Source organism: Palaemon carinicauda, chromosome 44 (genome assembly GCF_036898095.1).
Source record: "Palaemon carinicauda isolate YSFRI2023 chromosome 44, ASM3689809v2, whole genome shotgun sequence".
Lineage (NCBI taxonomy): Eukaryota > Metazoa > Arthropoda > Malacostraca > Decapoda > Palaemonidae > Palaemon > Palaemon carinicauda.
The window spans coordinates 25,790,678-25,818,177 of record NC_090768.1 but is presented as its reverse complement, the minus strand read 5'-3'; the positions used below and the strand labels follow the sequence as shown (position 1 = coordinate 25,818,177).

The window sequence follows — 27,500 nt, the reverse complement described above, 5'->3', positions numbered from 1 at the left end:
GATCGCGGATGCGTTAAGTTTATTTTATAAGTGACAATAGTGACACGCATATGAAGTTCATTTGATATATATGCATTAAAGGTTAGTAATACAATATTTCGTGAAATGATGGACTAGATGTAAAGTGATTTAAAAATACGTGACATCTTAGCCTTGCTGCACAAGGGGTGGTAACCAGACAACTCTATTCATAATTGACATCATATATGCTTAATTGGTGGCTGTGTTCATTATTTTATGGTTTCTAAAACCTATGATATAATTATAGTATCAAACGGGGATAACATACTGGAGTTGGTTAATTTGCATTATACATTCTATATTGTGAATCAGATGGCTACAACAACACTGCCATTTCATTCGTAAATAACATAATGTATCTACTGTATATTCATGTTCAGGTTATTCAGTTAGGTTTCCGAAGGGGAAAGAGGGAGTTCGTGCCAGTAGTGCATCATAGATAGCCTAGGCCTATTGCATAAAAATCTTCGCAGCGCTCTTCTCCCTTTAGCCTTCTGCTTTATATTATTGCCATTCCACCAACAACCCTAATTAAAAAAGCAATGTTACACGCCCATGGTATGCTTTCTTCCATGTTATTGTTCAACCTCTTTATTTATTCTGCTTTGCAATTGCAAGGAATTCCCCCAATGTTTCACCACAGGGCAGAAAGGTTTCTTGTCCCAGTGGACGGCTTGGCCGCAAAATCTAGTAATAAAATCAAATCATATATTCACCATCTTTGTAATGAATTTCCTTTGGAGGATGGAGTGGGTGAGTTTTTTTTCCGTTGTCAATTAATCTAGTATTCAGTTTGTGTATCTTCAAAATTATTTTTTACAAAATGTATGACAGGAAAAAAAACCGTTTATAAGATTTCCTTGGTTATTTTCACCCACTAGTTCTTTCTTACGGTGAATTTCTGTTGTCAAAATAACTGAAGTCTGTGTTTAGAACAGCCTTGTGTAGGTCGACTTCCCAAATTGTTATTTTGTCGGTGCAAATGAAACTTTTGGAAGGGGAAAGTAAGTGTATGATACATGGCGTCCATGTGACCAGTTTATAGGGTATACGGCACCCTGTAATGCATATCCTATACGGCACCCTGTAATGCATATCCTATACGGCACCCTGTAATGCATATCCTTCCGTTATAGGTGTAGGCGAGAGATGCCACCATAGGTTTAAGGAAAGTTTAGTTAGTTTGCAGTTATGTATGGTTGGATATGGATTTACCTTACCGTACGTAAGGCATGAGCTCTCCTCTTTTAAAATATCTAACAAAATTGCAATGGAGCTATAATTTTTTTTACATCTTTCGGTAATAGTCAAAATAGTATAATTTCTGCGTTTCCCTTCATTATAGCTGTGTTATTATGGAATAAGAATATACAACGCTATTCTTGGTGTACCGGTATCTATGTATAAAAACGGATCTGGGTAAGTTTTCTTGCGTTTGATTAGCAGGACTAGGCCTAGGCCTTTGATGTGATAAAGGCTATAGTGTTATCAAAGTGATTACGTTCGTGATATAAGCTATTATGAATTCACATAAGATATTCAGGGAGAGGAAAAATTGGCCAGGGTATTCAGTTGATTCTTTGCCTATGGAATGATAATTTTATGTAGTCTACTACCAGTAGGTGGTTAATGGTGGTTGTAGCATGTAGTGATAATTTCCCTTACCTTTATTAAAGTTTTTGATCTCCGCTGGTTGATAGTATTTCACATAAAAAACTGGCCGTTTATTTCCATCATCGCCTTAACATTCTTGAAACAAGGGTTTATTTTGGCCAAAATCTGTCCTAATTTAATCCAATTTCCAAAATATTAGTTCGCTCTAATTTACTGACAACGTTGTCATCACCTATTTAGGTGGCAGTGGATGCTTGGGATTTTATTATTAGTATTATTATTATTATTATTATTATTACTATTATTATTATTATTATTTATTATTATTATTATTATTATTCTGGAGTAAGAAATGGCGGTGATGTCAAATAGGATTGTGAGGGTAGCTCTGGTTATATAGGGTTATTATTTTCCGTCCGGAAGGTATCTTCATTCCGTTTATACAGTATACGCAAGGGCTGCATGACAGTAAGTCAAGAAGTTAAATTTTCTCCCCCACAGTTATTTTAATCCAGAGAAAAAATATCCATGAATTCACATAATGATAATGATATTATTATTATTATTATTATTATTATTATTATTATTATTATTATTTAACCTTTTCTGTTAGAGGGCGTTATTCTTAAACATTTGCCGTAATAGGTAATGATTCTTGGGGAAGTTATCTTTAAGATTTTTTTAGAGGGTATATATCTCCTAAGCAAATTAACCTTAGATATTTTCTGTTTGAAGGTATGGGTCTAGCGGGTTTTAACCTTCAACCTTTCTGATAAAGGTGTTGACTGAATCTTATCTGTTTAGAGGCGATGGCTTCAAGGGATTTTATTTAACCTGGAAGCTTTTCTGTTGGAGGGCATTAACCTTAAAACCTTTTTTCAACAGGTTAGGGCTCCATAGGGTGTTAGCCTTAAAATTTCAATGTTAAAGGGGATAACTCTGTAGGGTGTTAACTTTGAACCTTTTTTGATTGAGGGGAAATGTCTGGAGAGGTAACCTCAAACTTTCAATGTTAAGGGAGGATGGCTCTATGGGGTGTTTACCATAAACTTTTTATATTAAGAGGGTATGGCTCTTATGTATAGGATATAGACTTGAAACCTTTTCTGTTAAAGGGGGAAGGGTCTAGGTGTTAATCTTGAACTTTTGCTCTTAGAGGTTGTTTACCTTTTATGTTATAGAGGATAACTATGGAATGTGTTATCCTTAAATCTCTTCTGCTAGGAATGGTGACATTGAATCTTTAATTTTAGATAGTAAGGGTAAAGAAGTCGTAATCATGAAAAGAAAAAAAAAGTGTTGGGACTAGTCTGGGTGCGTTAATATTTAACGAGATTAGAGGGTTATAATCTTCAACCTTTTCTGTTCACGTGGCTCTAGAAGGGGTTAAGATTAAGGGGTGGTTCTAGAGGATGTTAGCATTAAAGATTTTTTGTTAGAGTAAATGGGATTGGAGGATGTTAACCTTGAAACCAGAGAGGTGGGTGTAGAGGATCTTAGTATTAAACCTTTCTGTTAAAAAGGATATATTTCGAGAGTGTTAACCATAAACCTATTATATAAGAGAACAAGGCTGTAAAGCGTGTTAACCGTAAAAATATTCCGTTTAAGGGAATGGTTCTAGACTATGCGAACCTTTTCTGTTAACGGGCAAGACCTTTTTTTTATTATTATTATAATCCTTTTCTGGTAGATAGGATGACTTCAGAACGTGTTAGCATTAAACATTAGCTCAGTGGTTCTTAACCTGTGTTCGATCGAACCCCAGGGGTTCGGTGAGGTAGATGCCTCACCCCGGAACCTGAACCTGAACCTGAGTCTCAGAGGTTCGGCGGAGGTAACAACGCAAATGATATGAGAGAGGCACTTGCCAATGTTGAGCCACGGATTTCTGAAATTGTCTCTTGAAAGGCATCAACAGAAGTCACTTTGATTTGCATTAAGTATTCATTATGTTTTTGTGTGAAGTTCATATTTTGTTGATTTTGTTCTTTGAACACACTGGTTCTGTGTTTAAAAATGATGCATGGTTCATATTGTACACTAATACAATATGTACCTTCGTTTTGAATTTGAAATATATTTAGGTGTAACTTTCTTTTTCTTTTCCTCTTTATGTCATTTACCTATATTATGTAATATATTTCCAACTATGAGTGTACATGACACTTGCGGGGTTCAGTACTTCCAACAAGGTTAAGAACCACTGTCTTAGCTATTATGAATGCAGGTAACCTTTAACCATTTTTATTTGAGAGGATGGTTCCAGAATGTGTTAACCTTATGTTTTTTTTTTTCCTTTTGTTATAGAAGGTGGTCATATAGGGTCTTGACCTTATTTCTTTTTCAATTAGGCAGGATAGCTTTAGCCTAAACCTTAAAAAGAGTCTAGAGAGAGGGTGTCTAGAGGGTGTAGGTAGACATTAAACTGTCCCATTGAAGAGAGTGGGTCTAATGGGAGTTAACTTTAAACCGGTTTTGTCTGAGGGTTTGACTCTAAATAGTGTTGTGTTTAAATCTAATCTACTAGAGGGAAGGGCCCTAGGGGGGTTAACCTTAAACCTGTTTTGTTATTGGGAAAATGGCTCTAGAGGGTGTTAACCTTATTAATTTTCTGTTAAAATTAAGGTTTATAGAGTATTTAGACCATTAACTATTACTTTTAGAGGGGATGGGCTCTGAAGGGTGTTATCCGCGACCCTTCTATATTATTGATGATGATTTTAGAAGATGGTAACCCTATACCATTAATTTAGAGGAATGGCTTTGAACTGTGTTGACTTTTCCATTTTATGATAGAAGAGAGGACTGTAGATGTTAACCTTAAACCTTTTATCCCAGAGGGTATCTCTCCGAAGAATGTAAGCCTTAAATCTTATCTGATACAGAGGGTATTTCTGGAGAGGGGTAATATTAAACCATTCCTGTTAAAGGATGATTTAAGAGTGGTAACCTTAAAACTTTTCCATAAGAGAAGATGGGACTGGAGGGTGTTAACCTTGAAGAGCCTTTTCTGTTGGAAGCAATTTATCTATAGGATGGGACCTTCAAAATTCTTTTAGAGGTGATAGATTTATATGGTTGAAAGAGAGACTTTTAGCTATGGCAAGCAGCTCCTCTAGGGGAAGGACGCTCAAAATCAAATCTTTGTTCTCTAGTCTTGGGTAGTGCCAAAAGCTCTATACCATGGTCTTCCACTGTCTTGAGTTAGACTTCTCTTGCTTGAGGGTACACTCGGGCACACTATTCTGCCTTATTTGTCTTCCTCTTGTTTTGTTAAAGTATTTATAATTTATATAGGAGATATTTATTTTAATGTTACTGTTCTTGAAATGTTTTATTTTTCCTTGTTTCCTTTCCTCACTGGGCTATTTTCCCTGTTGGAGCCCCTGAGCTTATATCATCCTGCTTTTCCAACTAGGGTTGTAGCTTAGCAAATAATAATAATAATAATAATGATGATGATAAAGGCTGCCCATGAATGGCAGAGGTAAGGGACAGTGACATTGCCCTATCAAGCAGGACAATGGCTTACAAACGGACCAGCATCTATAAGAGGGACAGGCAATGGCTGCTGATGACTCAGTAGATAGACCTATAGGATCCCCCAAACCCATCATCATCAGCTCTCAAGGATGGTGAGGTTGGACCAACCAAAGGAACTAAAGAGTTTGAGTGGAACTCAAACCCAAGTCTGGCAATCATCAGTCAAGGAGGTTACCATATAGGCCACCACAACCCTAGTGTGTTAACGTAACCCCCCCCCCCCCCCCCACCCCTGTTAGAGAAGATGGTTTCAGATGTTAACCTTTAAAAAATGGTTAGAAGGGATGGCCCAAACCTTATCTGGTAAAATTGTATGGCTCTTGTCGGTGATAGCCTTTAACCTTTATTAATAATATTATTATTATCATTATTATTATTATTGTTACTGGCTAAGTAACAACTATAGTTGGGAAAGCAGGATGCTATAAGGCCAATTGCTCCAACAGGGAAAATACACCAGTGCGGAAAGGAAAAAATGAAATAAATAAACTACAACAGAATTGATTAGCAATTAAAATATAATATTTCAAGAGCAGTAACAGCATTGAAATATATCTTATACAATCTGTAAAAAACTAAAATAAAACAAGTGGAAGAGAAATAAGAGAGAATAGTGTGCCCAAGTGTACCCTCAAGCAAGAGAACTCTACCCCAATATAGTGGAAGACCATGCCACAGAGGCTATGGCACTATCCAAGACTTAGAGAACAATGATTTGATTTTGGAGTATCCTTCTCCTAGAAGAGCTGCTCACCATAGCTAGAAAATCTCTTCTACCGTTACCAAGAGGAAAGTAGCCAATGAGCAATTACTGTGAAGTAGTTAACCCCTTGAGCGAAGAAAAATTGTTTGGTAATCTCAGTGTTGTCAGGTTTATGAGGACAGAGGAGAATACATAAAGAATAAGCCAGACTATTCCGTGTGTTTCTAGGCAGAGGGAAATTGAGTCGTAACTAGAGAGAAGGATCTAATGTAGTACTGTCAGGCCAGTCAAAGGACCCAATAACTCCCTATCGGTAGAATCTCAACGGGGGCCTAGTGCCTTGAGTAGCCTATTGGCTCTGGCTTGAGAGGGTTCAACTATAAATAATTTCTGCTTGAAGGAAAGGCTTTTGAGTGTGTTAACCTTAACTATCTGTTAGATTTTGTAGGAATGATTAGAAGGGGTCGACATTGAAATTTCAGTTAGACGATATGGCCCTTAAGGTTATTAACATTGGACTCTTTTTGTGTTAAGAGGGAATGGCTGGGAGGTTAACATTAAGCTTTTTATTTTAGAGCGTTAGCTCGAGAGCGTGCAAACCCTAAATTTTTTCTGTAAGAGGAAAGGATTCTAGAAGCTATTAACCTTCAAACCTTCCCCGTTACAATGGATTGCTCTAGCAGGTGTTAACCTAAAACTTTTTGTTAGAGGGGATTGCTTTAGAGTTTAGAGGGTGTTAACCTTATACCTTTCTCTCAGCAAGTCTTTGGAGGATATTAACCTTTAGCCTTTTTTGCTAGATGGGAGGACTATAGAGGGTGCTAATCCTTTTCTGTTGGAGGGGATGGCTGTGTATGTAGAGTATTGATTTTAAACGTTTTGTTTATAAGAATGGCTTTAAAGGGTGTTGACCTAAAGCAATCTCTGTTAGTGGAAGGCTTTAGATTTTAGAGGGAGGTTTTGTTAAACTTTTCCTGGTACTTGGTGTTGACACTGAAACTTTTCTGCTAGAGGGGATGAATCTAGTGAGCATTAAAAGTACACATTTCTTTTAAACTTTGAGGGGAGCTTCACTTTTGCTTTAGGATGATAAGGGTGATACTCTTAAACCCTTGCCATTTTAGGGGATAGCTGTTAAGGATGTCAACCTTAAACTTAGCATATGACAGGGGATTGCTCTAAAGAATTTTAACATTAAACCCTTATAGCTAGAAGCGGTACCTCTGGAGGGTACTATTCTTGAACCATTTCTGCTTCAGGCTTTCTCCCAGACAATGGTATTAACTTTAAACCTTTTCTTATTGAGGAGATCGGGTGTGGCTAGGAAGCTGCTCCCACTAGGGAGGGCAATCCCCCCAACCAACTACCATTGGGAGGATGCCTGCAACGCCTCGGGGGGGGGGGGGGGGGGGGGGCATCACGGGGCCGATCCCTGGACGGTTGCTGTGATCAGTTTAGGGTATCGCGCCCCATTCCCGCAATCTCTCCCTCACTTGACTTGGAGTCCTTTTCCATTAAGTTCCTATACGGAGGGATCTGTAAAGGAACTAGCTCTTTGAGCCGAGGTTCAGACTATGCTGCAGAAGGTGCTCTCCAAGAGGTTCTCGACGGGTCTCCAGGATTCTACAGTCGACTCTTTCTAGTGAAAAAGGCGTCTGGAGGCTGGAGACCAGCCTTAAAATGGCTAGGGTACCAACCACCTGTCGAGATACTACTTCTAGATGTTATTGTGTCTTTTGACTGGCGTGACAGTATTACATTGTACCATCTGTCTGGTTACGGCTCATTTTTTCTTTGCTTACACATACACCAAATAGTCTGGCATATTCTTTCCACATTCTCCTCTGTCCTCATACTCTCGACAACATTGAGATTACCAAACGATTCTTCTTCACTCAAGAGATTAACTACTGCACTATAATAATTCAGTGGCTACTTTCCTCTTGGTAAGGTTAGTAGAGAGACTTTAGCTATGGTAAGCAGCTCTTCTAGGAGAAGGACACACCAAAATCAAACCATTCTTCTCTAGTCTTGGGTAGTCCCATAACCTCTGTACCATGGTCTCCCTTTTTTTTTGAGTTAGAGTTCTCTTGCTTGAGGGTACACTCGGGCACTTTTCTATCTTATTTCTCTTCCTCTTACTTTTTAAGTTTTTTAGTTAATGTATGAAAGATCTATTTCAATGTTGTTGCTGTTCTTAAAATATCTTATATAGTTCATTACTTCTCTTATAGTTTTTTGATTTTTTCTTTATTTCCTTTCGTCACTGAGCTATTTTCCCTGCTGGAGCCCTTGGGCTTATAGCGTCCTGCTTTTCCAATTAGGGTTTTAGCTTAGTAAGTAACAATAATAATAATAATAATGATGATAATAATAATGATAATAATAATGATAGATCTCTCTCATCTGAACAAGTTTGTCCAACAAACTCTGTTCAGAATGGAAACGGTAGTCATGGTCATTCAGGCAATATCCCTAAAAGACTACATGTGTACATTAGATCTCAAAGACACTTACTTTCAGATACCAATACATCCATCTTCAAGGAAGTGTATCTCTGGTTTGTATACGCGAACATTTATTACCAGTTTAAAGTTCACTTTTTCGTTCTCTCGACTGCTCCTCAAGTCTTCACCAGGGTGTTTGCCCTGGTGTCATCTTGGGCCCACAGCAATGTCATTCGTCTGCTTTGTTATCGCAGACTCGGGATGACCCTTCTCCATCACAGAGACAAGCTTCTGGAGTTCTGTCAGAATCTGGGGATCTTGATAAATCTCAGGAAGTCTTCTCTGCTTCCATCTCAGAGGCTGGTTTATTTCGGCACTGTTATAGACACCAACCTTCAGAAAGTCTTTCCATCAGACAACAGAATCCTCAGACTAAAATGAGTGGCAAAACCCTTCCTCAGACAGAAGATTCTACCGGCTCGACTTTGGTTTAGCCTCTTATATCATTTAACCTTCCTGTTCCGGCTAGTTCCCAACAGCTGTCTCAGGACAAGATGTCTTCAGTGACAGTTGAAAACACTCGGATTTCTTAGACGCATGGATCCACTTATCACAGACCTAAGTGATGGATCTTCTTTGGTGGGTGGCAGAGGACAACCTCCACAAAGGCCAAGGTCTCCTAGTTCCCCCTCCGGACTTGTTGTTTTTCACAGATGCATCAAAGGAGGGTTGGGGGCTCACTTACTACAACATACAGTCTCGGGTCTTTGGCTGGAGTCCGAAAGGTACCAGCATATAAATATCTTGAAAGTGAGAGCAGGTTTCCTAGCTCTTCAGCTGTTCCATCAATTACCGGTGGGTCACTCTATGGTGTTAATGAATGACAACACCACATAAACAAGCAAGGAGGTACCTTTTCACTGCCCCTATGCCATCTTGCAGTAGAGATTCTTCGATGGTCGGAAGATCGTTCGGGGTCCCTATCGGTGGAATGTGCTAGACAACCTTGAGCAAGGTAACTTGGATAGTGGGCTCCGAATGGTCTTTGAATCCTCTGATAGCGAACAAAGTCCTGACTTGGTGGGGTTCACCGACAGTGCACCTGTTTGCAACATCCCTGAGTAGCAGGCTTCTATTGTACTGTTCCCCAGTCCCGGATCCTCAAGCGCTATGGCAAGATGTGTTCCAACAACGGTGGGACAACATTGACGCTTATGCCTTTCCCCCTGATCTGTCTGATGAAGAGACTGCTCAACAGAATCAGAGTTTCCAACAATCTACTGATGACCCTCATTGCTCTACTTTGGCACCAAGCATAGTGGTTTCCCCAACCTTCTGCAACTGCTTATAGATCTCCCGAGAGAACTACCCCCACAACCCGATCTACTGAAACAACCACACGCGGGAATCTTTCACAGGGCGATTCCGTCTGTATGTCTTCACGCCTGGAGACTATCCAGCATCTCTTCTCTCAAAAAGCTGCAAAACGGATATCTGGTCACTAACGATAGTCCTCTGTCTCAGTATATCAAACAAAATGGAATGTCTTTTGTGGTTGGTGTCGTGGAAGGGATATCTCTCCCCTCGATGCCTCTATTCCAGTAATAGCGGAGTTTCTAATTTATCTTCGGGAGGAAGAAGGCTTCTCAGTATCAGTGGTGAAAGGCTATCGCTCAGCCTTGAGCCTAGCCTTTGGACTGAATGGGGTGGACCTTTCCTCTTCGTTGGAAATTTCTCTACTCATAGAAAGCTATACGATCTCTTGCTCCCAGTCAGAGATGAGACCTCCTCCTTGGAATGTGGTTCATATCATGAGGTCCATGAAAGGACCTCCCTACGACCCTTTACCTCATGCAACAGACCGGAATGCCACTTAATTTTTTTTCTGTCAGGGGAGATAGCTCAATAGGTTATTAACTTTAAGTCTATTTTGTTATAGATAGGTATTATATAGTTGTTAATCTAAAATATTTTGTAGTATGAAGGACTAAAGAAGTTGCAAACCTTATTTTTTGTGGAGATTGCTTTTGAACGTTCCATCGGATGTTAACCTTAAAACTTTTTGTTTAAAGGAGAGGATTTGCTGAAGATAGGTAACCTTTAACATCTTTTTTTTTAGAGAAAATGGCTGTGGTGGGTGTTAAACTTAGTGGGGAGTGCTCTTGAGGGAGTTATGCTTAAAAATAATTTTGTCCCGACGCTAAATACAAACCTTCCTCTCTTTAATTTAGCATTGTTATTTTGGCGCATCTGAAAACTAATTAAAACTAAAAGTTAAACCTGGTTTAACTACCCACTGCTAGTTAGCGGGGGTACTAGGGTTGTAGTTTCCCCCCCCCCCCGCTCCCACCAGCACTGGTGGATAACAGCCACTTTAATTCGGCTCGGTACAGTGTAGACTTGTCTCACTCCCCAGTTAACCTTAACTGGCTAGAACTAATTTCTTTTTCTTTTTCTTTCAGGTGTGTTTTTCCGTGAGGATCGACCATGCTGGTTTGTCTGGGCTTGGAAGGGCGTCAATGCGGTACCTTGTCCCCTGAGGAGACCGATCCCCACGGTCTCTGCCATTCGTGCCGAGGTCACTCGTGCACAAAGGAGTCTCCTTGTAGTGTGTGTTGGGAGTGGTCGCCTTCCCAGTGGGTGAGGTTTGGTAGACATAAGAGGAAGTCTTAAGAGGGATTCTTCCCCTTCGAGGTCAGCCTCGAAAGGGAAGAAGACCCGTCTTCTTTCTCCTATGGCTCTATCTCTCCATTCCAACTTTGCTGGACGGCTTCCTCATGAGAACGGTGAAGTACGAGTGGCACCCTTTTAACTCCAGGACAGCCTTATGCGGGGTCTCCTCCTACTGCCTCCCCTAGAAAGACAGTGAGAGAGCCCTCTTTCATACAACGCTGTTCGTCTTCTGTGGCCCTCCTTGGAGTCGATAGGTCCTCCGTCAAAGGAGAAGCTACAGGAGGTCCTGTGGTTGGGTGTACGTACACATTCAAGCGCTGAGTCCTCTTCCCGACGTCCTCCCTGCTTCGATTGGAGGACAGGAGTAGTTGATGATAGTCGCTCTCCGGAGTGACTTGTCACAAGATCGTAAGGTCTCAGGAACAAGCTTAGGCTTTATTCCAGAGGTTGTTCAGGGAGATGATCCTTATAACGGGCTTACCCAGAAGGAGGAGAAGGTTCGCCTTCCAGTGCTGCGCTGTCCGACCTTCTGAGGAAGGATGATGCAACACCCTCCTGAGCGGCAGCTCCCTCATGTGTGAGGCGATGTGCCATCAGAAAGGGAGTTGATTGATCCTCTCATTTGCAAGAGAGATCTTCTGTGACCCTTCTTCCTGAGCGGCAGCTCCCTTGTCCTCAAGGCGATGCACCATCGAGAGGAAAAGGTGAGAATCGTTCCTTAAGCTTGCAAGATGAGAGATTTTCCCCTGAGTGGTCTTCTCTACGAGGTATTGAATTCTACCCTATCATGCTCCAGCCCATCGGAGCACAGCTTTTCGGAGCTGGATGACGAGGGAAGGAGGAGAATTCCATCTAGCCATCCTCCTCGTCATCGTGCCCACAGGGCACAACGAAGTGCTCAGTGCTTCACGAGGCCAATCTCTTAGGAAATCTGTCAGCCAGGTAACTCTTTGGAATTTTTATCAGTCTCGCTGCAAGCACCCAGACACCCTTAGAGTAAGGAAAGCACTGTACCTCTCTACTTTGGGAGAATGGGTGAGCAAGAGAGCTGTGTTTCTTGACGCTCTTGGGCTGGATCTCATATCGTCACCGAAGGCGGAGAGGTTCCACACATCGTTGCGTGCCTTTCTTTCTATCCAGAAGGAAGGGAGAGCTTATCCGCTGGAAGCGAGGAAACCTGATTCTCGTCAAGTGAACGAGGTTTCTACGCACGTTAGCGATCGCTATTGCAGAGTTGAGGTGAGCGAACGCGTTAACTCACCTCTCCAATCAACCTCTCGTCAAGGTCGTTCACCACGCGAGAGCTTACACGGGAGAGGATTGAGGCACGCTCCCCACCCATCCCCCCAACCTCGGCTGGTGCAATCGGAACCATCCAAACACAGGGAGACTGAACTATCAGGTAACTTATTAGCCAAGATTGGACCTTGGTTTCAAGACCTGGTGGAAGCACTTAATCAAGCAATGAGAATTTCCAACGATCCTCCATCTGCAGCGGCGAAGGTTCCTGTCATTCCCTTGGATTCTCCTAGGGCAGTGGTTCTTAACCTTGTTGGAGGTACTGAACCCTGCAAGTGCTATATGTACACTCATCGAACCCTTCATAGTTGGAAACATATATAATATAGGTAAATAAAATAAAGACGAAAAGAAAAAGAAAGTTACACCTAAATATATCAGCATATATTTAAAATTTAAAACATAGATATATATATTCTATTTGTACATTATGAACCATGCATCATTTGCACACAGAACTGCTGTGTTCAAAGAACAAAATCAACGAAATATGAACTTGAAACAAAAACACGATGAATACTTATTGCAAATCAATGTAAATTTTGCTGTTGCTTTTCAGAGACAATTTCAGAAATCCGCAGCTTAAGCTTGGCAAGTGCCACTCTCGTATCATTTGTGTTGCTACTTCCGCCGAACCCCCGAGACTGCCTCACCGAACCAGGTTAAGAACCACTGTCCTAGGGGATCTAGCGAGCTTTCTTACCCTAGGCGCTCTAGCCTAGCTAGGGCCCTACCACTGCCTCCACCTCCTGTCACCCAGAGAGTCTCAAGGTATGATGATTACCTTAAGATCAAGGATCCTAAGATCACAGATTCAAACTTAAGAGTGACTCGGGTCACAGCTGCTAAGTCGGTTAGGGGAAAAGAAGTTGCTTCTCCTCGAAGGTCTGAATCCTCTAATCTTCGACCGGTCTCTCGCTCGGAGAACTGGAAGCCAGTTAGGATAGGCAACCAGGAAGATCCTTCATCTCACTCAAAGGATATCCCTCTCCGAGTTGCTTCCGGCAGTTCTAGACCAATGTAATCAATTTGGGGAGAGGAATCCTTTCTTTTGGACAAATTTGATATTCAACCAAGAAAGAGAAAAGACACGAAGACTCTACCCAAGAACTGGCAATTCTGTGGATGAACGTCAGACTCAAGTGGAACAGTCTTCAGTCTCAGCCGCTAACATAAGACCTGGGCATAGCGGCCTTCCCCCGAGAGCACACTCAGTTTCCAAAAGGACTTCTGTTGATAACCCTCGCCATCCGCGGGCTACTACGGGTGTTAGCTCGGGAGAGGAAGAACCTTTCGATGACGGTTCCAGCTTCCGCCAGCCCGAATGTCACCCCTTCAGAGCAGAATGATTTGGATAGAATTTTTCTAAAGGTTCTGGCTTGCATCAGGAAGGTTAAAAACCTGGAAGAACCTGATGATATCCCGACTGAAGGAAAGGATACAGTCCTGGACTAGTTGTCTGGTACTTCTAAACCCTCCAGACCCATGGTAGCCTTACCTTAGGGGAGGGAAGTTAGGCAGCAAAGAAGAGAGCTTACACTCAAGTAGCTGGCTCCTCTCGCTCTCTTCGCTCGGTGGACTCCTGTAGGTTACTCTCTCCTCTTTATGTGAGGCAGAGGAAATACTGTGAGACAGTGGGAGACGATCCTTTCCCACTACCACTGGATCCAGCGATTGTATAGTTGACCCAGACACCTTTGGAGAAACTGACAACTCTCCCTCTTCAGTTTTCTGCTGGAGACATTGCCAACATGGAGTGGGTTGCAAAGTCCATCTGTTCTTTCTTAGATATATATATTGCCATGGTCTAAGATTATCTTGCAAATTCCCTTACATGTTCACTTAGGGTCATTATAACCAAACTCATACTTCATTATACTTCATAAATTTGTTCTTCACTTGCTGTAACTTCCCAATCTGATTCTTGTTTCTAACATTCCATGACCAATTTTCAATTTTTCTTAAGTATTTATAAATCGGGAGATTCTTAGCACCCCACTACGCCCGGGACAGGATCCCATTCTATCATCTTCTCTTTCCATAGACTGACTAAATCCAAAGAGGATTCATTGGCTAGATCAATCAAAGGATTGCCAGTTCCATGTGATATGCAGTACCTACCTAAGGCAAGGGACCCCTGCCTGTCCATACTTATTCCAGTAAAATCATTCGCCAGACTTCAGGAGTAGAAGCCGAAGAGAAATTCTTGTCTATGGCATTAATCCCAATCCATCACTCTGGTGTCAGTGAGTTCATCGAGATTTAGGGGGGCCATTATCTCCACACCCAAAGTTCTCGTTACTCCACTAGGTTGCTCATCCGCTTATATAACCGTTGGCAAACATGAATTGCTAAGATATACCGCATATATATATATATATATATATATATATATATATATATATATATATTATCTCTATATGTATCATACTGTATTTTTATATTTTTTTTCGCCTCGAATGGCTTGACACCAGGTAGGATCTCCCTTCCGGTTTTCAGCTGGTATTTGCATGACTGTCTCTTAACTTCTTCGCTTTTAAAGAATAACCTCTTAATAGCTATTTCCATATTCATTCTATAATTACCTAAACTCCCTGTTAAGAAAACTTCCACAAAATTAGGCTATCGATATCTTCAGAAAATTAAGCATTTGCAAGTCAAATTCTTTCACCACACTCATTAAGCCATAATTCTTCATCTTTCACGTTCTAATCTTCATTACCACATTGCTCCTGACATTTGCTATCTGCTCTTCAAATTTCGTCTTCCATTCTTTCCTAATGACCAAATAATCGCTTATTCAAGCCTCATAAACCATTTCTTCAATGTATCTACACATTTCTATTAATTATTTTTACTGCGTATAGTTATGGAAATAGTTAATTTCAACACTCGTTATGTTTTTTTTTTATCTTGCATTCCTATTACTTCCCCGATTCTTTCCGTAAAGGTGACTTGGCTCAGCGATCCCTTCCATGAATATTCCAAGTATTTGTTCCTAATCATTTGTACACCCCCTGTGTCCATCCTCGATACACCAGCTCTATGCTTCATCTTTCATCCGATTCTCCTCCGTTACTTCATCTCGTAAATATTTTTAAGAATCTAACACCCATATACTAATAGGAATGGCTCCATCATCCATGTTTCAACGCACGCTCACACACTCATATCTGTGTGCGTGTGTGTCAGTATGTGTATTTAATCAGGACTACATCCTGATCGAAGTAAAGTGGATTGAATATCACTTATCAGAATATGAGTTTACAATAATTTTTCTTTTGATTTGCATATTTGAGTTTGGTAACCTAGCGCTATAAAAATAACACACAGCTTTAGAGTGTTTGAACTGAATGCCAAGATCTATATATTTGATAACCAACCGTGTTGTTTTGAAGTAGAAGCGCACTCGGTGCCATGTTTTCTTTTTGCTCCACTTCACCCATGCAACATTTATATTGACTTGTCTTTAGTTTTTCGTTCTAGGGGTATGTTGGTTTTTCACCCTTCCATTCTGCTACAGTTCCCCTGAATACTCTGTTAGGGATGGTGGAAAATATGGGTTGGATAAATGGAAGCCATTCAAGAAGAAATATTATATACGGTCTGGTTATTTTCAAAATGCCTCTATTAGTTAAGAGATACACACACACACACCCACACACACACACACACACACACACACACACACCACACACACACACATATATATGTATATATATATATATATATATATATATATATATCCTTACGAAGCTGGTTTACATGAGAATAGAATATTTTATTCACGTATTTCATTTGTGTATTATTATTATTATTATTATTATTATTATTGATAATAATAATAATAATAATAATAACAATAATAATAATAATAATAATAATGATAATGATGATGATAATAATTATTTATTTATTTATTTATTATTATTATTATTATTATTATTATTATTATTATTATTATTATTATTATTATTATTTTTATTATTATTATTGTTGTTGTAGTTGTTGTCTGAGCAAAGATCTGTCAGTAATTTCCGTTTTCTGGAAGTGTTTTAAAAGTTATAGATGCTGTCTGAGCAAAGATCTATTTGAAAATTTTGGCTTCTGTAACTGTACAGTATATAACGTGTGGGTTGTGTACAGTAGGTATTGTTTGAAATTCTAATTTCCAAATTTCCTTTAGCAAAGTATTACTCAATGCTTTGACTAGATATGTACAGAGAAAATTTATTTAATTTGATTTTGTTCATGTTGGAGTCTGACGTTTGATGCCGTGCATTCAAATGCAAGTTTTGCTTTTTGTAAAAACACGAAAGTTGTATTAAAAAGAATTCTTCATAACTTGCGCTATGCTTTTTAATTATGTCACTAGTCCTTCGCTGATTGAAATGTCAAAGACATCTCTCTCTCTCTCTCTCTCTCTCTCTCTCTCTCTCTCTCTCTCTCTCTCTGTCAGATTACTGCAACTGATAGAAGCAGTTGTGTAACAGATACTTCTCTTAATTAATTGATACATAACAAATTCTTAATTGAGAATTACTGACACTATGGAAATACGTTTCATCAATGTTAACGTCAGAGATGTTTTGTTTAATGTCCATCTGAAGTCGGGAGTTTTCCCCTATTTTTCAAATGCCAAGACTTACTTATAAAATGTATTGAAATTAATATAAAAATTTCAATGACTTCACATTGATCTATTCTTATTTTCTGCTTGCAGGTGTACTATTATGTAGTTTCGGTGCCCACGTGAAATCTCTTGATGTTTGCCGTGACCCAAGCAAGCTAACAAGTGTGAGGTAATAAATAGATTCTATTTCTCTTAAAATTTGTATAGTTGATATAATTGCCAACTTGATGACTTCAAGGATGATGTCAGTGGGGGATCGAACCCAGGAGCAGTATATTTTTATGTATTGAATATTGGTTTGTAATATTTATATTCATGGTAGTTTCTGTATTCAGACGAATGTGAATATAATGGATACATCTTTAAATTCGTTTGTAGACAGTGTCAAAATATAATGTTCAATACTTTTATACTTGCATGTTCACTCTATTCTAGTTAAGGGTTGTGGTGGCCAATTGGAAGCGTCCCTGCCAGACTTTGGTACTAGTCCCTCTCAAACTTGATAGTTTCTTAAGTGTCCGCTACCTAACCATCCTTGTGAGGTAAAGTTGTGGGCTTTTGGGGGGAACCTATAGGTCTACCTGCTGAGTCATCAGCAGCCATTGCCGCCTGTCCCTCACTGGTCGTAGCGTGGGTGGAGAGGAGGCTTGGTCACTGATCATAATATATGGTCCTGCTTGGTAGGGCAATATCACTGTCCCTTGGCTCTACCATTCATGAGCGGCGCTTAAACCTTACCGTTTGTTTATTCCATTTCATTCAAATTTTGTTGGTATTAATTTTCTTCTTTCTTCTTTAGCTGTGATATTGATTAGGAGATCAAATTGCACATTCAGCTTACCTTGTAGTCTCTTTGAATTACAGTATTAGCATATGTTACTCAAGTTCTCGAGTACATGAAAGAAAATACTTGTGGATGGACTTTGGTTTTACTATAAAACGCAATAGCACTTACGTTTTTTATATATCTTAAAACTTTTAGTGCTATTTTTTTTTTTTGGTAGTCTTTAACCTAAAACGCAAGAAGTCAATGTGCAATACGGAAGAAAACTTAATCTAAAATTTAGGTCTTTCACGGCTAAATACTGGTTTGGATTTTCCATTGCCTTCAAGTTATAACTCTAAAAACTCATTTCCGTTTAAAGCTGATATCCAGTTAAGGCTAATAGTAGCTGTGAGGGAAGAAATCTCATTTTCTTAGGATAACGTTTGTTCTTTAAATTTTCTTGGATTTTGTGTCCATTCAAAGATTATCTTGAGCTGCATGAGGCGAACGTTATTTCATTTAATTTTGAATTCTGTAAAATTGCTAAATTTGGTATGCCCACGTACATTGCCTTCAATTTGTTGAATTTTTATAAGTTATGTCATAATGCTTCTCATCGTGTTTCGTTTCGAGAAAACTCCCGAGGGTTTGTTTTCGGAATATTGAAGCGTATTCATATTTTAATTACATCCGACAGCTTAGATTGTGATCTATGATTTTAAGATGAATAGGTTTTTGCCTGGGACATTTACCTTTGATGTATTTAAGTAACAATGAAAAAAATACGTCAAAATCCGATTGTCCTCCGTTACTTCATCTCGTAAATATTTTTAAAAATCTAACGCACATATACTAATAAGAATAGCTACATCATCCATGTTTCAACACACGTTCACACACTCATATATGTGTGCGTGTGTGTCTGTATGTGTATTTAATCAGGACTATATCCTGATCGAAGTAAAGTGGATCTCGAGTTCAATTTCTTGACAGATTTCCACAAGCACAAACTTTTTTGCGTCTCTGTGGCTTACGGATGCGGATCTTTGAGTTCCAGGTCTGTTTACATTAGAGCCAACACTTCTTGTTGGTATTATCTAAGAAACTGGCTGGCCAACAATACTATTATAGTCAATGTTGTTATTTTTTTAATTCCTCGAAAATCATTTGATTACAAGATTAAGGTTTTTTCTATTTTTATTTTTGCTACATTTTATGTGTATTACATTACTTGTGCCAATTTCTTCCGTATTATCATTAATAATAAGGATAATACTGTAATAATAATAATAATAATAATAATAATAATAATAATAATAATAATATTGTTATTATTATTATTATTATTAATAATTAATAATTAATAGTTATTAGTTATTATTAATTATTATTAATTTATTATTATTATTATTATTATTATTATTAATTATTATTAATTTATTATTATTATTATTATTATTATTATTATTATTATTATTATTATTATCATTATTATTATTATTATTATTATTATTATTATTATTATTATATTTCTTTAATTGGATTAACTTCTCGAGAATAATTTTCTTACTTAATTCATATTATTTATATTTAGCTACCATATCTATGTATGTTGTTTTGCTTCCAAGTCAGTGTTTTGAAGGGGAGGGAAATCTGATTACTAGATTAATTGAGTGTTTCTCTGTTGTTTATCCCTCGGTAATCTACTGATTATGGAATGCATTAGCCATTATCACCGTCCCTATTTGTTTGCTGGATGGGAAATTTTCTTCGATAATCTCTCTCTCTCTCTCTCTCTCTCTCTCTCTCTCTCTCTCTCTCTCTCTCTCTCTCTCTCTCTCTCTTTGTATGTATAGTATGTATGAGTGTGTCTATGTTATTTGCTCTTTATTTTCCTTTCCTCTATTTTGCACTTTTTTTCACGACTGATCAGTTATTGTTAAAATTTGAAAACTCCAGATTGAAATGATCTTATACAGCCATTTTTTTGTAATAAGGTCGTAGTGTTATAAATCTAATTATAGTATTGGAATTCTCTCATACCTCTCATGGAAAACAATGTATCATAGGGTTATTACTGCTGATTTTATTAGAATTAGCATCATTATTATTGCTCTTTAAGATTACTTTTCTAAATAGAATTTTGTACCCTTTAAAAAAAACTGGATCCGATGGAATAACTGCCGAGATGATATTGGCTGAAAATGAAGTGACACAGAATACTAACAGGATTATTTTGTAGAATGTGGCGTGAAGAGGCAAAACCTGATGAATGGGAGCTAGGATGTAGGTGAAAATGACAAGAAAAAAAAAAAAAGAGGCATCACACAAACGTCAGTTGTCATAAAAATATATAGTATGCTCATTCTAAAGGGACTATAAAGATTGATGAAAAACTGAGGTTGTCCATGGCACCTACCACCCTTTGAGATACTACCGTTAGATTGTTATGGGGTGGGTGTTTTGACTGGCCAGATAATACTACATTGGATCCTTCTCTCTGGTTACGGTTCACTTTCCTTTTGCCTACACATACACCGAATAGTCTGGCATATTCTTTACAGATTCTCCTCTGTCCTCATGCACCTTACAACACTGAGATTACCAAACAATTCTTCACCCAAGGGGTTAGCTACTGCACTGTAATTGGTCAGTGGCCTCTTTTCTCTCGGTAAGGGTAGAAGAGACCCTTTAGCTATGGTAAGCAGCTCCTCTATGAGAAGGGCACTCCAAAATCAAACCATTGTTCTATAGTCATGGGTAGTGCTATAGCCTCTGTACCATGGTCTTCCACTGTCTTGGATTAGTTCCCTTGCTTAAGCGTACACTCGGGCACACTATTCTGTCTAATTTCTGTTGCTCTTGTTTTGTTAAAGCTTTTATAGTTTATATTGAAATATTTATTTAGATGCTGTTGCTATTCTTAAGATATTTAATTTTTCTTTGCTTCCTTTCCTCACTAAGCAATCCTCCTTGTTGGGGCCCTGGGCTTATAGCATCCTGCTTTTCCAACTAGGGTTGGAGCTTAGCAAGTAATATAATATAACAATAATAAAAGATGAACAATCATGATGTGTATATACAGTATATATATATATATATATTATATATATATACGTATATATATATATATATATATATATATATATATATATATATATATATATATTTCATTTCATATGATTTATAAGAAACAGTGGGTTGAATTTGTTTCAATTGTAAATGAAATAACTCCAAATCACTTTAAAAAGGTGGTTTGTTCATGTAATATATAAATTAAGAAAGGTAGCATTTGCTAAATGTGTAGGTAAAATAGTGAATTATTTTTTTTTCTTTCTCGAGGATTTAAAGACACTAGAGGAACTAATACTTATGATAGTCAGTAAAGTAGTGAGTGACTTCCCCCAGGCTTCGAGCACCTAGGTAGCTTGAGCACTTTTTATGTGACATTTCGGGATACCTCGCGGGCACCTCGGAACACGTCGCAAAACCACCTCGTGGCACTTCGCAAGACATCGTAAAACAACCTCGTGACATGTCGCAAGACATCGCGTACTCAGGTTGCGACGTTGGCAAATTTTTGGGTGCTTACACCAACGAGGTGGCACGACCCCACGTGGCAACACGTCGCAGCCCAAAAGTGCGTAGGTGTCAACCTACCTTAATCCCTTTATCTGGCTCTGAATTCCATACCTCAGCACAAATCTTTCTATCTGCATTTTGTTACATGTTAGTTATCATAAACTTTTTATCAAAACTGTTCGGACAGAACTAGTCCAGTTTTTTATGTTCTAATTACCGATGTCATCTTAAAATACACATATATTGATAATACTGTACCACTGGTCACAATTACAACCCACCCAATCTTCATCTCTTAAGTTGGCTAAATCGACGTTCCTTTTTTATTAGCCATATTGCAGCTCAATGACACATATAGTCTAATTGTGGTTTTTCGTGTACTGCACTTCCACTAGAAGCTTTGCAATTCTAAGTAATCGATAGAACTATGTTACATTTGTCTGAAGTTTAACTTTTCACAAAAAGTAAAGAATTTAAGTCATTACCATCAAAGGTTCGTCATTCACATTTATGTACATACCACATGCTTTAAATCTCGTTTTCATCCACTGCTTTAAATTTTTCTCCCTTCTGGACGTCAGTGCCAGCTTGGAAAACCTTACTTTCCAGACTTAATTTCCTGAAGTGGAGGCTTTAAGTTATTTATTTAGATTATAATTGACTACTTTTGAGGAATATCCTGGTTTGTCATCTTTCCTTAATCTTTTCAATATAGATATTTTTTATTTCATGCACTACACAATACTTTATTCTGATAAGTGCCAGTATTATATTGAACCACTCGTATCATATCAAACTACCCTGTACCATAAGTACTTCGTAAAACAGTGGTGTAGTCTCTTGACAGTTGTAGTTTGACGTCAGATAATTTTAAGTCAACCAATCTTGCCAGTTGTGTTGACTTTGGTGATTTTTTGGAAAGATTGCCTTGGTGTTGTTTTAATCTATTATTTTTTTTCAAATATTAACACAATGTTTCATACAAGCTTAATCTAGTTAGTTGAAACTTGCTTAATGACTTCATTGACATTGTGTCTTGAATCGTGTTGAATTGTGAATATTATGATAGTAACGGTATTCTATATTCATATCGCTAGAGAAACTTGAAATGATAAATGTATGTTTTATTGAAGATGTGGAAGTAACAACAATAAGCTATCGTATTTATCTACATCAATTTAGTTTTGCTTCTGTTGGGAAGTATTTCCTAGTCTTCCCACCTTGTTGTCAAAATTTGCATTTACCCTAGCGAGATTCCCATAGCTGAGAGAATTTCCAATCATAAGGCGCATTAGTCACGTTGAGTAGCTTAATCCCTTTCGTGATGGCACTGTCATCAACTCAGAGCCGTTGAGAATTTCACAATCCTGAGGACTTAGTCAGGGATCTTCATTGTTAGATGATGAGATGCTTGGATCAGTTTCGAGATTTAAAGGAATGGCTGTGCATACGCCTACTTCATAGGATATATGTTTTTCATTGCAAGTATTTGTTATCAAATTTTAAAGACATTGTTTGATTATTTTGTCTTTTTTTTATAATACCATTATTTTTATCACTCAAGTTAGTCGTAGTTTTTATAAACTGGTTATATAAGTTTTTAGAAACACTGCATTCTGAATAAGCTGAGGTCAGTATATGAAAATAAGATTTTTTTTTCTTTATTGAAAGTTCTTTTGTTCTAAGGAGTAGAGAATTTGCAGTAATATGTGTATTTTATATAGAAAAACTATCAAGATTTTTACAATTAATATTAAATAGTTACTGATTATCATTTCTGGCCAAATCAAACAATTCTGTCAGAAATGCCTTCATTATAAGATCATATAAATAACATAAATACGGGGCATAGACATTTATTTCAAAACGAAATCGTCATAAGAAATTGGGTGATACTGAAATCAATAACAAATGAGATATTGTATTGTAAATATAATTATCTAGGTTAATTGGTGCCACACAAGAAATTATATGGTTTCTTAGATATCACAGGTTATTTTATATTTGTTTTATGATGATGGGCCGGTTCTGCAATCGTTGAAGAATCGAGCAGGGTATATATATTGCTACTCCAAATTTTGGAGATGGGAATTTGAATGTGAAACTATGAAGGAGAGGCTCTGTAGCTACGCAGATCTTCAAAATATTCACTCCATCGACCCAGGATATCTCTCTGTTTGAATTGTTTGGGATAAGATCAATTCTCTTAACTTTTCTCCCAGAAACCTTTCTCAGTCACTTCCAAAGTTTCAATCATATAAGATTTATTGTATTCATACACATTATGCATGGACATCACATAAACACTTAGATGGCAATAGCTTCTTCAACCTTACTCCATCTTGACACATCTTCTACTAACCTTCTCTCCAACAAATTCGCGATCCAGTCCCCAGTAGCCTACTCCATAGCCCCCCTTTTAAGGCGTCAATGTCCTTCGATGTCAGGATGCCAGAGAACTTCAAATCATTCATTCATTCTCCCTTTTGATAACAACCATAGCCTCTAGAAATTGAACACAATAAAGGCTAGAGGAAAATGGTTGATTTAGGGACAGGTTTCAACCATGCTTCAACTAAAATCTAATTTTAGAAAATGTATTCAGTTTCTTGCTGTAGCTAATTTCAGGAATGTATTGTTATTACCTTCACCAAGATTAAATTGTCAGGTATCCAGCCTCTAGCAGCCTTCTCCATAGTCCTTTTAATAATAACGATCAAAGCCCCCAAAAAACTTACGTCTAATATAAGGTAATTACTTTACCAAAGAATTTCAACTATTTTTCGTCCATAAACTCATATCAAAATTGTATTTAGTTAAATTTAAGAAATGAATTGTGATTACCTCTCCAACCAATATTTTCTGCATTAAATTGTCCTCTGCAGACACCAGTCGTCTTCTCCTTGGTCTCCTTTTTGAAACAATCAGAGCCGCAAATTTTCCATAGATACAACGTATTTCAATATTATTTTGGTATATTAACAAATTTCGTGATCACTATGTGTTATTCGAGATGATTTTTTTTTTGGGGGGGGATAGTTAATTTGATGAAAGATCTATTTCGATGAATATTTATAAAGTTCAGGGAAATTAAAGAGCTTTATAAACTTGTTTCATTAAACAATGACAACTATTTTGATGCTCAGAAAGACTTTTTCTCTATTAATCATTTGAATAGATATCATCCTGGTATTATCTTCACGAATATTTATTTTCTTTATTTTGGAAAAAAACAATGTTGACTATCGTATTACTTATTTTAATAAACTCTAATTCTAATTAATTCAGATAAAAGCAATTAAGTTTTCTAAAGGAGTATCGAATCAAAGTTAAAGCAGAATATTATTCCACAAGAAAGGTTTTCTTCTAAGAATGTCATTCCATTGTGTACCAACCGTGTGTCACACAATTGTACATAATTCCTTTTGTATATAATATGCTTGTATCTTCGCTCTTCCCTCGCACTCAAACGAACATGAAAATTCATGTCTGCTGTTTTGCTCTGAACATTGTCTGTCTCTCGAACATGTTGTGTCCTGTTGCCTTTAGGTTTTGTATATAAAGAAGAGTGTTCTTTAATATATAACTCAGTCGTTTCCAATCTGCCTTTGAGTTCACAAACCTTCTCCCTCCTTCGTCACATTGGTGACCCCGGAGTGACCCGCTCCTCCCGCCTCCCCATCCCCCCTACACCTCTCACCGTTACTATGACGCCGTCAACGCATACCTTCCGCAGCAGTACTCGCCGTCGCCAGCCGCCCGTATAGCAACGCTTTTTCAGCTCTCTCAACAACCGTTGGGGGACCAAAGCTTCGCTCACCCTCGGGAAAATGACCAGTATCACTCGCCTGGAACCTGCCGCAGACGGCTCTCCTCGTGATGTGAACCCACTTCATGACTTTCAAACCTCCATCAAAGCCTCCACTCGTGACGAAGAGGACATCTATTCAACTTCAACCGAAGCTGACGTGAATGCCGTAGGACACGCCTATGAATGCCGTAGGACATACACGCCTATGAATGCCGTAGGACATACACGCCTATGAATGCCGTAGGACACGCCTATGAATGCCGTAGGACACACGCCTATGAATACCGTAGGCCTATGAATACCGTAGGACACACACGCCTATGAATGCCGTAGGACACACTCGCCTATGAATGCTGTAGGACACGCCTATGAATGCCGTAGGAGACACACGCCTATGAATGCCGTAGGACACACTCGCCTACCCCGTGACGAGCTGGAGCGGCAACACAGCCAACCATCATCAACCACTTGCTCGCTCCCCAACCAACGACTTCTACAGCCACTCACTGCTGCTAATCGGCGCAGTTGTTACTACTACCTCTCCAGATTCAGGGCACCTATTTAACATGTTCAGTATGTCATTTTTAGAGGGGGAGCCATGTACCAACCGTGTGTCACACAATTGTACATAATTCCTTTTGTATATAATATGCTTGTATCTTCGCTCTTCCCTCGCACTCAAACGAACATGAAAATTCATGTCTGCTGTTTTGCTCTGAACATTGTCTGTCTCTCGAACATGTTGTGTCCTGTTGCCTTTAGGTTTTGTATATAAAGAAGAGTGTTCCTTAATATATAACTCAGTCGTTTCCAATCTGCCTTTGAGTTCACAACTCCTCTCTCGGCCCGTCACAATTGTTTGCAGCGTTGATTACAGCAGATTACCGTCAAATCCCATACGTGACCAAAGCGATGTCGTAAGCATATGACCTTCAACTTCATCCAAGTTACCTTCATTTACATATAGATGTGTATTTGTAAATTTATTTTTATATTTACTGCTTAAATCACACACACACACACACATATATATATTATTATTATTATTATTATTATTATTAAATGCTAAGCTACAACCCTAGTTGGAAAAGCAGGATGCTATAAGCCCAGGGGCCCCAACAGGGAAAATAGCCCAGTGAGGAAAGGAAATAAGGAAAAATAAAATATTTTAGGAATAGTAACAATATTCAAATAAATATTTCCTATTTAAATAATAAAAACTTTAACAGAACAAGAGGAAGAGGAACTAGATAGAAAAGTGTGCCCGAGTGTACCCTCAAGCAAGAGAACTCTAACCCAAGGCAGTGTAAGACCATGGTACAGAGGCTATGGCACTACCCAAGACTAGAGAACAATGGTTTGATTTTGGAGTTTCCTTCTCCTAGAAGAGCTGCTTACCATAGCTAAAGAGTCTCTCCTACCCTTACCAAGAGGAAAATAGCCACTGATCAATTACAATGCAGTAACCCCTTGGGTGAAGAAGAATTGTCTAGTAATCACAGTGTTGTCAGGTGTATGAGGACAGAGGAGAATCTGTAAAGGATAGGCCAGACTATCTGGTGTCTGTGTAGGCAAAGGGAAAGAACTGTAACCAGAGAGAAGGGTCCTATGTAGTACTGTCTGCCAGTCAAAGGACACCATAACTCTCTAGCGGTAGTATCTCAACGGGCGGCTGGTGCCCAGGCCAACCTACTACCTAAAATATATATATGTATATATATATATATATATATATATATATATATATTTATATATGTGTGTATATTTATATGTATATATATGTGTATGTATATATATACATGTATATATATGTATATATATACTGTATATGTATATATATATATATGTGTGTGTGTATATATACATATATATATATATATATATATATATATGTATATATACATATATGCGTATATACACACATATATATACATACATATATATATATATATATATATATATATATATATATATATATATATATATATATATATATATATATACACATACACACACACACATCTATTTCATTTTCAATGTGTTCTAGCTGTACATGTGAAATGGAGTTAAATCATTATGGTGAATACTAATTACTTAGCTATTTCTTTGAAGAATAGAAATATGCATAAACTGGAATAGGAGATTTAATCACAGTGTTACAGCTATAACATAGCAATAAAAAATTCTTTCTTACAATTTTTTTCATTTCTATAATAAAGTCTACTAAGTCCCCAGCGGAATGCAAATTATGTAAAGACATCTTCAGCATTTTACATTTTCTGACATTGTTTACTATTATGCTTATGTCAAAAGCTACTATTAATAATGTAATAGCATTATTATTTGATACCATATAGAGTAGGCACCTAGATTTACCATCCTCCAAGAATTCCTTAATATAATTA

The 27,500-nt window shown here is 37.9% G+C and overlaps 1 long non-coding RNA gene across 1 annotated transcript in view; it reads left to right on the top strand.

Moving 5' to 3' along the window:
* The window catches only part of LOC137634115 (uncharacterized), a 42,346-nt gene that overhangs the window by 9 nt on the left and 14,837 nt on the right, over positions 1-27,500 (top strand). The window contains exons 1-2 of the long non-coding RNA XR_011042453.1: positions 1-81; positions 17,027-17,105. The exon at positions 1-81 is cut by the window's left edge and continues 9 nt beyond it. This is a non-coding gene — a long non-coding RNA (uncharacterized lncRNA). The remainder of the gene's footprint in view (positions 82-17,026; positions 17,106-27,500) is intronic.